This window comes from Somniosus microcephalus, chromosome 7 (assembly GCF_052327205.1).
Source record: "Somniosus microcephalus isolate GS21.2 chromosome 7, FLI_Smic_1.0, whole genome shotgun sequence".
Lineage (NCBI taxonomy): Eukaryota > Metazoa > Chordata > Chondrichthyes > Squaliformes > Somniosidae > Somniosus > Somniosus microcephalus.
In genome coordinates this window covers 277,164,481-277,176,421 of record NC_140993.1, presented here as the reverse complement: position 1 = coordinate 277,176,421, position 11,941 = coordinate 277,164,481, and positions in this window count along the sequence as shown.

The following is an 11,941-nucleotide window of genomic DNA, read 5'->3' as shown; positions in this document are numbered from 1 at the left end:
TTAGGCATCTCATAACCTTAGATGTGGATAGTAAATACTGGTTTGTGTCACAGGTAAATATTGGATTTAATCTACCTATAACTTAAACTAGATCTAGTAATTAGTTAAAAATTAAACTATAAGCTAAGTTAATTAAAAACATAAACCTAATTCATTAAATAAATAAATAAAACAAGGTCATATAGGGATGGCAGTGCAGGCGGTGTGCCGCAACTGCAGCATGTGGGAGTTTGTGGAGAGCAGTGGTCCCGGACAACCACGTTTGCAGTAAGTGCCTGCATCTTGAAGAACTTCAGCTCAGAGTTGTTGAGCTGGAGTCCGAGGTACAGACATTGCGGGCATCAGGGATAGGGAGAGTTACTTGGACACTTTGATCCAGGAGGCAGTCACACCCTTAGGTTAGGTAGTGGTACAGATCTGGTTAGTGGTCAGGGACAGGAGGGCGTGACTGTGACTCAGGCAGGTTAAGGGGACCCCAGGTGCAGTGCTGGAGGAGCCTCAGCCTTTGCCCTTGTCCAACAGGTATGAGGCTTTTGCTGCCTGTCTGGATGAGGGCAAAGTCTGAAGGGTGGCTGAGCAAACTGACCATGGCACCATGGTACAGGAGGCCATTCAAGTGGGGGGAGTGAATAGAAATGTTCTTCTTCTTAGGCAGTCCCTCGGAACCGAGGATGACTTGCTTCCACATTAAAAATGAGCTCGCATGTGACCGATTAGTCCAATGCAGGACCTACAGTCTCTGTCACAGGTGGGGCAGACGGTGGATGAAGGGGCAGGTGGGTGGAGTGCTTGGGTTGACGTGCGCTCCTTGCGCTGCCTGCGCTTGGCTTCCGCGTGCTCCCGGCGAAGAGACTCGAGGTGTTCGGCGCCTTCCCGGATGCTTCTCCTCCACTTTGTGCAGTCTTGGGCCAGGGATTCCCAGGTGTCGATGGGGATGTTACACTTTTTCAAGGAGCAGTGGTAGGGGATAGTATAATCAGGGGCTAGATACTGTTCTCTGCAGTCATGACCGGGAGTTCCGAAGGTTATGTTGCCTGCCCGGTGCCAGGGTTAAGGACATCGCTTCACAGCTGGAGAAGAATTTGGAGTGGGAGAGGGAGGGTCCAGTTGTCATGGTCCATGTAGGAATCAACGACATAAGTAGAACTAAGAATGAGGTTCTGCTCAGAGAGTTTGAGGAGCTAGGGTCAAAATTAAAAGGCAGAACCTCAAGGATAATAATCTCTGGATTGTTACCTGAGCCACAAGCAAATTGGCATAGGGACAAACAGATTAAAGCGTTAAATGCGTGGGTGAAAGAATGATGAGGGAGGAAGGGGTTTCAATTCATGAGGCACTGGCACAAATACTGGGGAAAGAGGGAGCTGTTCCGTTGGAACAAGTTCCACTTAAACCAGGCTGGAACCAGTGTCCTGACGAATTGAATAACTAGTGCTATACATAGGGCTTTAAACTAAAAAGGCAGGGAGGGGTTAGGTGAGGGGAAATTTAGAAATCTAAAGAGAAAAGTCAAGGCAATGAAGCAATGTAGCAATTTTGGTAAAGATAAGCAGGGTGTGACAGGAAGGGACAGAATGTTTAACGATAGCAGTGCAACAGCCCATGAGGTCAAGCAGGGAATAATTTTAAAAAGTTCAAATTAAAGGCTCTTTATCTGAATGCACGAAGCATTCGTAACAAGATAAATGCGTTTGATTTGATAGCCATTACAGAGATGTGGTTGCACGGTGACCAAGGTTGGGAATTAAATATTTCAGGGTACTTGACATTTCGAAAAGACAGGCAGAATAGAAAAGAGGGGGAGAAGTAGCCCTGAAAATAAAGGATGACATAAGGACAGTAGTGAGAAAGAATCTTGGCTCGGAAGATTAGGAAGTAGAATCAGTATGGGTGGAGATAATAAATAACAAGGGGCAGGAAACACTGATGGGAGTAGTTTATAGGCTCCCTAACAGTAGCTATACCATTGGACAGAGCATTAATCAAAAAATAATAGGAGTTTGTAACAAAGGTAATACAATAATCATGGGGGACCTTAATCTTCATATAGACTGGGCAAATCAAACTGGCAAAGGTAGTCTGGAGGATGAGTTCATGGAATGCATTCGAGACAGTTTCCTAGAATAATACATCGTGGAACCAACCACGGAACAGGCTATTTTGATCTTGCATTGGGTACTAAGGCAGGGTTAATTATTAATCTCATAAGTATTTCACTCTAAAACTCAATGTGAAATTCTAAGTACGAAACTAGAGTCTTAAACTTAAATAAAGCCAATTACATAGGTATGAGGGGTGAGTTGGCTAAGGTAGATTGGGAAATTAGATTAAAAGGTATGACGGTAGATAAACAGTGACAAACATTTAAAGAAATAATTCTAATGAGAGTGAGGAACTTAAAGTAATTAAGATCAGTAGATCCCTAGAATCTAGAACGGTCCCAGCAGATTGGAAGGCAGCAAATGTAACCCCACTATTCAAGAAAGAGAAAGAGAAAACAGGGAACCACAGGCCAGTAAGCCTGACATAAGTCGTCGGGAAAATGCTGAAATCCATTATTAAGGAAGTGGTAACAAGGCACTAGAAAATCATAATATGATCAGGCAGAGTCAACATGGTTTTATGAAAGGGAAATCGTGTTTGACAATTTTATTAGAGTTTTTTTGAGGATGTAATTAGCAAGATAGATAAAGGGGAACCCGTGAATGTAGTATATTTGGATTTCCAAAATGCATTCAATAAGGTGCCACATAAAAGGCTGCTATGCAAGATAAAGGCGCATGGGGTTAGGGGTAATATATTAGCATGGATAGAGGATTGCTTAACGGACAGAAAACAGAGAGTAGGGATAAACGGGTAATTTTCAGGCTGGCAGGCTGTAACTAGTGGGGTGCTGCAAGGGCTTGGGCCTCGGCTATTTACAATCTACAGGAAACTTTGGTTTATCCGGAGGTTGTATGTCCGGAAACCTCGATCTACCGGCAGAAATCAGGAGCCATTTTGTTAGGTTTTTTTTCTTCTCGTGGCTTTTTTTTCCAACAGTCAGGCTCTGCAAAGTCTCTCTCAAGCTGTTGCTAAGCTACAGAGACGCTTCTAAGGTACAGCCGACTGTTTAGAAGCTGTTGCCAAGCAACAGTGTTTGTTACCAGGTACGGAGCTGCAAACCTCCGTATGCTTCAACATTAACGCTGGTATGTCCGGCAGTTTAGATAGATCGGCAACAGCTCGGTCCCGTCGGTGCCGGATATAACAAAGTTTCCTGTATATTAATCTAGGTGGGACAGTAAGCTGTGTGGAGATGACAAAGAACCTGAAAAGGGATATAGACAGGTTAAGTGAGTGGGCAAGAAGGTGGCAGATGGAGTATAATGTGGGGAAATGTGAGGTTATTCACTTGGGTAGGAAGAATAGAAAAACAGAATATTTTTTAAATGCTGAGAAACTATTAAAAGTTGGTGTTCAGAGAGATTTAGGTGTCCTCGTACAGGAAACACAGAGCGTTCGCATGGAGGTTCAGTAAGCAATAAGGAAGGCAAATGGCATTTATTGCAAGGGGGTTGGAGTACAGGAACAAGGATGTCTTGCTACAGTTGTAAAGGGCCTTGGTGAGACCACATCTCGCGTATTGTGTGCAGTTTTGGTCGCCTTATCTGAGGAAGGATATTCTTGCCATGGAAGGAGTTCAGCGAAGATTCACCGGGCTGATACCTGGGATGGCAGGAATGACATATGAGGAGAGATTGGGTCGATTGGGCTTGTACTCGCTAGAGTTTAGAAGAATGAGAGGGGTTCTCATTGAAACATATAAAATTCTGGCAGGACTGGACAGACTAGATGCAGGGAGGATGTTCCCGATGGTCGGGGAGTCCAGAACCAGGGGACACAGTCTAAGGATAAAGGGTAAGCCATTTAGGACAGAAATTAGGAGGAATTTCTTCACCCAGAGAGTGGTGAACCTGTGGAATTCTCTACCACAGAAGGCAGTAGAGGTCAATTCATTAAATATATTAAAGGAGGAGTTGGATATATTTCTTAAGGCTAAAGGGATCAAGGGGTATGGGGAGAAAGCAGGTACCGGGTACTGAACTTGGATGATCAGCCATGATCGCATTGAATGGCGGAGCAGGCTCGAGGGGCCGAATGGCCTACTCCTGCTCCTATCTTCTATGTTTCTATGTTTCTATGTACAAAAGTAAGGAAGTCTTGCTACAATTGTACAGGGCATTGGTGAGACCACACCTGGAGTACTGTGCATAGTTTTGGTCTCCTTATCTGAGGAAGGATCTACTGGGCTTAGAGGCGGTGCAACAAAGGTTCACTAGACTGATCCCTGGGATGAGAGGGTTGTCCTATGATGAGAGATTGAGTAGATTGGGCCTATGCTCTCTGGAGTTTAGAAGAATGAGAGGTGATCTCATTTGAAACATGTAAGATTCTGAGGGGGATTGACATGGTAGATGCTGAGAGGTTGTTTCACCTGACTGGAGAGTCTAGAACTAGGGGGCATAGTCTCAGGATAAGGGGTCAGCCTTTTAAGACCAAGATGAGGAGGAATTTCTTCACTCAGAGTGTTGTGAATGTTTGGAATTCTCTGTCTCAAAGGGCTGAGGATGCTGAATCGGTGAATATATTCAAGGCTGAGATAGATAGATTTTTGGACTCTTGGGTATGGAGATCGGGCGGCAAGGTGGAGTTGAGGTCAAAAATCAGCCATGATTTTATTGAATGGCAGAGCAGGCCCGAAGGGCTGTATGGCCTATCCTGCTCCTAATTTTTATGTAAATCTTCAGTTCAATTCTCTGATGTGGAATTGAAGGAAAGGGGCAAAAGATTCAACTGAGATTTTTTGATCTATATTCCTTACAAAGTCTATGGCCGCGGTTTTGCCAGTGCTCAGAGGGCGTGTTTGGAGGCGGGTCAGGAGTTAAAATTTAAATGCTTGACGGCGGGTTGTTTAAGCCGAGATCCATATGCACTGTGGCCTCCTTGGAAAACCCTCTCCCCACATTGACTGAGCGCTTATAACATCTATTCCTCAACTGAGATATACCAGCGGAATGGAAACCACTTATACCCTCTCATCCTGGTCCTCAGAAGAGCAGCCGCGGGAGCAGCAGAACCAGGCACACCAACAACAGGAGCGCCAAGCTTCTCCTCACCCACCTGATGCTGCACAGGGCAGAGGGTGTCAGCGCAGGGTTGCACCGCGTCGCAGGAGATACCCCCAACACAGGGTTTACAGGCAGAGGATGAGCTTCCTCAACATGAGCAGCAGTGCCAAAGGAGGCTGAGACATTCGCGAAAGGTAGTCACTGACATCTGCACATTGCTGCACCAACAGCTGGAGCCCAGAAGAGCGTGTGGACACTCCTTACCAGTGGCTGTCAAAGTCACCACCGCACTCAACTTTTTTGCTTCAGGGTCCTTCCAGGGATCAGCAGCAGACATCAGCGGCATCTCCCAGTCGGCCACACACACTTGCATCACGCAGGTTACTGATGCCCTCTTTGCAAAGTCGCACAATTACATCCACTTCTCCCCGGATGAAGCAAGTGTAACTGCGCATGCAGTTGGCTTTGCAAATATGGCAGGTTTCCCAAGGGTGCAGGGTGTAATAGACTGCACCCATGTGGCCATTAGGGCACCCCAACACAAGCCAGCTGTATTTGTGAACCGCAAGGGCTTCCACTCCCTTAACGTCCAGTTGGTGTGTAACCACACGAAGAACATTATGCATGTTTGCGCCAAGTTCCCTGGCAGTTGCTACGACTCGTTCATCCTGCGGCAGTCTACTGTGCCTCAACTGTTAAATCTGCCAACCCAATTTTCCGGATGGCTACTTGGAGACAACGGCTATCCCCTGAAGACGTGGCTAATGACACCGATGAGGAAGCCATCAAACGAAGCTGAGGAGCACTACAATGTGAGCCACATTTCCACCAGAAGCATCATAGAGCAAACCATCGGCTTGCTCAAAGTGCAATTCAGATGCCTCGACAGATCTGGTGGAGCGCTACAGTACTCACCAGCCAAGGTCTCCAGAATCATCATGGTCATCGCACAGCAGCGTGGCTTACTGCTGCCTGAGGAACAAGTGGCTCAGTGCACTGCCTCCTCAGAGGAGAAGGAAGACCTTGCGGAGGCGGATGTGCCAGTTCCACCAGCATGCGAGCACATTACTGGCCGTGAGACAAGGGATGCACTAGTCCATGCCAGATTTGCGTAAGTTTACGAAGCAAACACATGTGGCTGCCATGTGGAAATGAGTGTCTGGCCGACCTTCTTAACACACCATACAGCATCTGTACAATAAACTGTGGGTTCTATCACTCTCACCACTATCATTACAGATGAAAGGCGCCCTCACCCCTCACCGTGACACTTCCATTTCTGGACACACATAGGCCAACTCTTTGAATCTTTGCCATCGCATTTCATTATTACAATTGAAATAACAATGAGATTCTTCACTTTGTATTAGATCAAAACACCCAAGTGACTACCCTTGTGACTATTTGTGTGTTAACTTTCTCTTACGAGTGCTTCTATGTGGTGCTTCCCCTGTGGTTTCAACGGATGTTGAGGCACCTTGCTCACTTTCAGGCTGCGCCTGCTTCGACACCTTTGGCGGGCGTCCTCTGGGTTTGGGAGCCTGGGAGGGCTCAGCAACAGTCTGCTCCTCCTGCAGCTGTGCAGGCGCTGAGACGGCCATCTCAGTTGGGTGAGGAATCTGGGGCTCTGACCGAGGGCTCCGCAGTGGCATGGGAGTGTGAGCACTTGGAGAGGAGCCCACACTTCCTTGTTGTCGACCACCAACATAGAAACATAGAAGATAGGAGCTGGAGTAGGCCATTCGGCCCCTCGAGCCTGCTCCGCCATTCAATGAGATCATGGCTGATCATCCAAATTCAGTACCCTGTCCCTGCCTTCTCCCCATATCCCTTGATCCCTTTAGCCTTAAGAAATATATCCAACTCCTTCGTGAATATATTTAATGAACTGGCCTCCACCGCCCTCTGTGGCAGAGAATTCCACAGGTTCACCACTCTCTGGATGAAGAAATTCCTCCTCATCTCAGTCCTAAATGGCTGACCCCTTATCCTTGGACTGTGACCCCTGGTTCTGGACTCCCCAGCCATTGGGAACATCCTTCCTACATCTAGTCTGTCTAGGCCTGACAGAATTTTATAGGTTTCGATGAGATCCCCTCTCAATCTTCTAAACTCCAGTGAGTATAAGCCCAATCGACACAATCTCTCCTCATACGTCATTCCTGCCATCCCAGGTATCAGCCTGGTGAATCTTCGCTGCACTCCTTCCATGGCAAGAACATCCTTCCTCAGATAAGGCGACGAAAACGGCACACAATACTCAAGGTGCGGTCACACCAAGGCCCTGTACAACTGCAGCAAGACATCCTTGTTTCTGTACTCGAACCCTCTTGCTACGAAGGCCAACATACCATTTGCCTTCTTAACCTCCTACTGCACCTGCATGCTTACCTTCAGCGACTGGTGCACAAGAACACCCAGGTCTCTTTGCACTTCCCCTTCTCCCAATCTATTGCCATTCAAATAATAATCTGCCTTCCTGTTTTTGCCACCAAAGTGGATAACCTCACATTTATCCACATTATAGTGCATTTGCCATGTTTCTGCCCAATCACCCAACCTGTCCAAATTGTACTGGAGTTTCACGACATCCTCCTCACAGCATACCCTCTCACCCAGCTTTGTGTCGTCTGCAAATTTGGAGATATTACATTCAATTCCCTCGTCCAGATCATTAATATATATTGTGAACAGCTGGGGTCCTAGGACCGATCCTTGCGCTACCCCACTAGTCACTGCCTACCACTCGGAAAACGACCCGTTTATTCCAACTCTTGGCTTTCTATCTGCCAACCAGTTCTCTATCCAAGTCAATACCTTGCCCCCAATCCCATGTGCCTTAATTTTGCACGCTAATCTCTTATGCGGGACCTTATCGAAAGCCTTCTGAAAGTCCAAATACACCACATCCACTGGTTCTCCCTTATCTATTTTACCAGTTACATCCTCAAAAAATTCCAGTAGATTAGTCAAGCATGATTTACCTTTTGTAAATCCATGTTGACTTTGTCCGATCCTGTCACTGCTTTCCAAGTGCTCTGCTATTACATCTTTTGTAATGGACTCTAGCATTTTCCCCACTACCGATGTCAGGCTTACCAGTCTATAATTCCCCGCTTTTTCTTTACCACCGTTTTTGAACAGTGGGGTAACATTAGCTACCCTCCAATCCATGGGTACTGTTCCAGAGTCTATCGAGTTCTGGAAGATGACCAGCAATGCATCTACTATCTCCAGGGCCACTTCCTTAAGTACCCTAGGATGTAGATTATCAGGCCCTGGGGATTTATCGGCCTTCAATCCCGTCAACATCCCTCTCATGGGTCGCCCACACTTCACTGCTAGCAAGTAGCTGGAGACCACCTTGCTGCACATCAGTGGGGCCATGAGGAGCCTTCTCTGTACTGACAGTCCTCATAACAGGGACGTCCATGTACCTCTGGTGTCTCTCCTCAATAGCTGCCCATCTATCCTCCATAGCAGACCATCTATTTAGAACAGTCACCATGTTCGTTTGCATCTGGCGATTTATGTCCTCCATGGAGGTTGCCATCCTTTCCATGGCGACACCTGCATTCGCCATTGAGTGCACCACGGCATTGCTCATGTTTGAGATGGACTCCTCCATTCTCTGCACACTCACAGTTACAGTGGTTGCAAACCCTGTCAGAGGCTCCTGCACTTGTTCCTGAAGTTCCAGCACTGCTCTCTTTCTGGATGGCCCCAGAGGCACAGCGTCTACATGCAGCTGAGCAGAGCTAGGAGCGCCCTGCGGCCTCCGACGAGGACCCTCCACTGCTGTCCCTGTCTCCACCATCTGCTGATGCTCACTTGTGAGTTGTGATACACCAGGTGACAACACTAATCTATCTTGCGAATGACCCACAGAGGTGCGCGACTCTGCGCTGGTGCTGGATGGGCTCAATTCTGCTGACACTGCACCCTCAGAGGTTGGAACTTCCTCTGAGGTATCTTCCGGCTCTTCCTCCTGGACAGTGGGGAGGGGGGCTCTCGATGGTCCTGTGGGGGAGTAAAGGCATGAGATAGACATGTAATATTAACGTAGCAGACACATCCAATTGTGCAGATGATCAGAACTCAATCTGTGTGAACATCTGATGCCATATCAGTCTCTTATGCTATCTAAATGAGAGGGTTGCAAATCTATTCTGTCAGCAGCTTGCTCTACTGCGCCCATCTCTCCATCCACCACTTCCAGCTCCTCAGCACCTCCGGCGATGTCAAGAGCAGCCTCCTCAGTGGTGGTCAAGTGCGCCATGGAAGGTGGTCCTTCTCCTGGCCTCCTCTTTCCCTCTTATTGTGGGCTCTCTTTTCCTGCAATGAGGGACACAAGTGGAGTTTGAGTGAGAATGATGGAGTGAGTGTAGAGAATCCATAGCATAGATGCTCAGAGGGAGACAAAGATGGAGCCAATACCAAGGTCCCTCCCTGTGTGTTGTTAGTTGTTGTCATGGCATAACAGTGATAGCGAGTGTGAGGGGTGCATAGTAGAATGGTGAAGTGATTCTGTACATAGAGAGAGGGATGGTTAAGGGTGCAAGGATGCAAGGGTAAGTTGTGATGTGCAGAGTGCTGGTGATGAGAGGAGATGGGGAGCAGATTGAAGGTAGATGTGATGTTATACTCACTTTTGCTGAGCGTAGCGGATCATTGAACCTTTTGCGGCACTGAACCCAGGTGAGAGTACAAAGATCTGGCGCTCACCTCAGCAATTTGCAGCCAGGCTGCCTTGGTTGGCTGAGGAGGCTTCCTCTATCCATTTGAGGGAAACAGAACCCCTTTGTGCCCTCTCACTCCCTCCACAAGAGCATGGAGGGAGTCATCATCGAATCTTGGAGAGGCCTTTGCTCTTGAAGCTGTCATATCGCTATCTGCCACACTAAGAAGCAGCAGAATATGAATGAAAAACCACAAGGCTGTGTGGGCCCCTTAAATGCAGCTGGATGGAAGATGTCAGCAGAGGCGAGCAGCAGACCCGAACCTACTGATTGGGCCGGGTAACGCGCACGACGGGCTTAATCAGCCCAGTTAAGGGACAATCGTTAATTCAGCGTGGCTGAAACCGACAGCAGGACCGGAACCCGCCGAACAGCCATCCCGCCGCCGATGGTAAAATCGCAGCCTGTGGCTTTACCTTCCCAGCAGCATCACATTTCCAGGCTTCTGCTTGTGGAACACTCACTGTGTCGCACATCCCTCATATGCAGACTGAAATGATCAAAGCACTGCATTGCATTTACGTCCTTGCATGGATGGTTAACGGCAACACAGGCTGGTTGGGCTGAATTGTCTGTTTCTGTGTTGTAATTCTTATGTATATAATTGGTTAATGTAAATATAATTAGAATCATTAATATTCCGTCACCCTTGTATGGTATCAAATAGAATTTACTGGAACTAACAGAATTGCGCTAGAAGAACCTTGCAAGTTCACGGTTCCATTTGTGAAAGATCCATAGAACTAGAAATCTTTGGACCAAGAGGTTTATTGCATTACCAGTAGAGGAGCATGAGGTGGTACTAATTCCAATTCTTTTTATGACAGCCAGGAGTTAGAGGAAACGTTCATTGCATTGCAGGCAGCATGTTAAATTCACGCTGCCTGCTGTTTTACATGATCGCTGCATGCAGCCAGTGCTACCCGCACTGTTCATTGGCTGCACACATCAGCAGGGGGCCGATATCACGAGTGGCTTGCGCTACTTAAAGGCAGCCTGCACCTCTTTAAGGTGAGGTGCAGTGTGGTTGCAGTAAGTGGTGGGAGTCATGTGTGAACTGAATCTGTGCTGTAAAAGATTGAATAGCTGAACATGTAAGAGAGTGTGCACCGAGGTCTTCCAGTAAAGCACTGGAGGCCTTGGTGGAAGTGGTGGAAAGGAAGAGAGATGTCCTTTATCCACAGGGGGGCAGGAGGTAGTGGGAAGAAGTAGCTGCAGAGGTCAATGCAGGAGTGTTGCTCCTGGAACCTGGATGCAGTACAGGAAGAAGTTTAATGATCTCACACGAGTTGTCAAGGTGAGTGAGTTCATCTTCAAATGGCATATCCTACTAACTAACCAGCCTCATCCACTGCTCAATTCACTACACCCCCATCACCCACCTACCAACAATCTCTATCAATCACGACTCAACCCTAACATTCATATGCTTTACCTCACACACTTAGCACTGTTGCAAGCCTCGCACCCAGAACTCACAGCTCGCACACACTGGCAGCTATTCAACCATCAGCCACATCACCCAAGCATATTATAGAACACTCACTGATAGGGTAGAGGAGGGATCTGCACGTGGAGAGACACCGGGCACAAGTGCGCTGGAGCCATGGCGGTGGAAAAGGATAGCGCAGGTGTCAACTCACCGGAGGACGAGGTCACACACTAGTTCTGCTGCAGAGGACTCGGAGAACTTTGATGGGCCAGGCTACAGAAGAAGGCTGATGGCCGTACACAACCAAATGCCTGGTGCACTGGAAAGCCGGTGCTCAATGTCAAGGAGCATTGAGAAGTCCGGCACCAACTTGGCACAGGGCTTTACACAGACCTTGGAGCCCAGCCTTTCCAACATGGAACCTCTCTGCCCGGTACCGGCTTTTTCAGTGTTAAGTTTTGCGCTGTGAATGACTGCGCACCCAGAATAAAATTAAGAGGGAACATTGGTGATCACCTCCATAAGCACAGCTGTAGAACCCACCATGATGCAGCATCTGATGGCCAATGTCACAGCTTCCATCAAAAATAAAAACAGAAAATGCTGGAGAAACTCAGCAGGTCAGGCAGCATCGGTGAAGAGAGAAACAGAGTTAACGT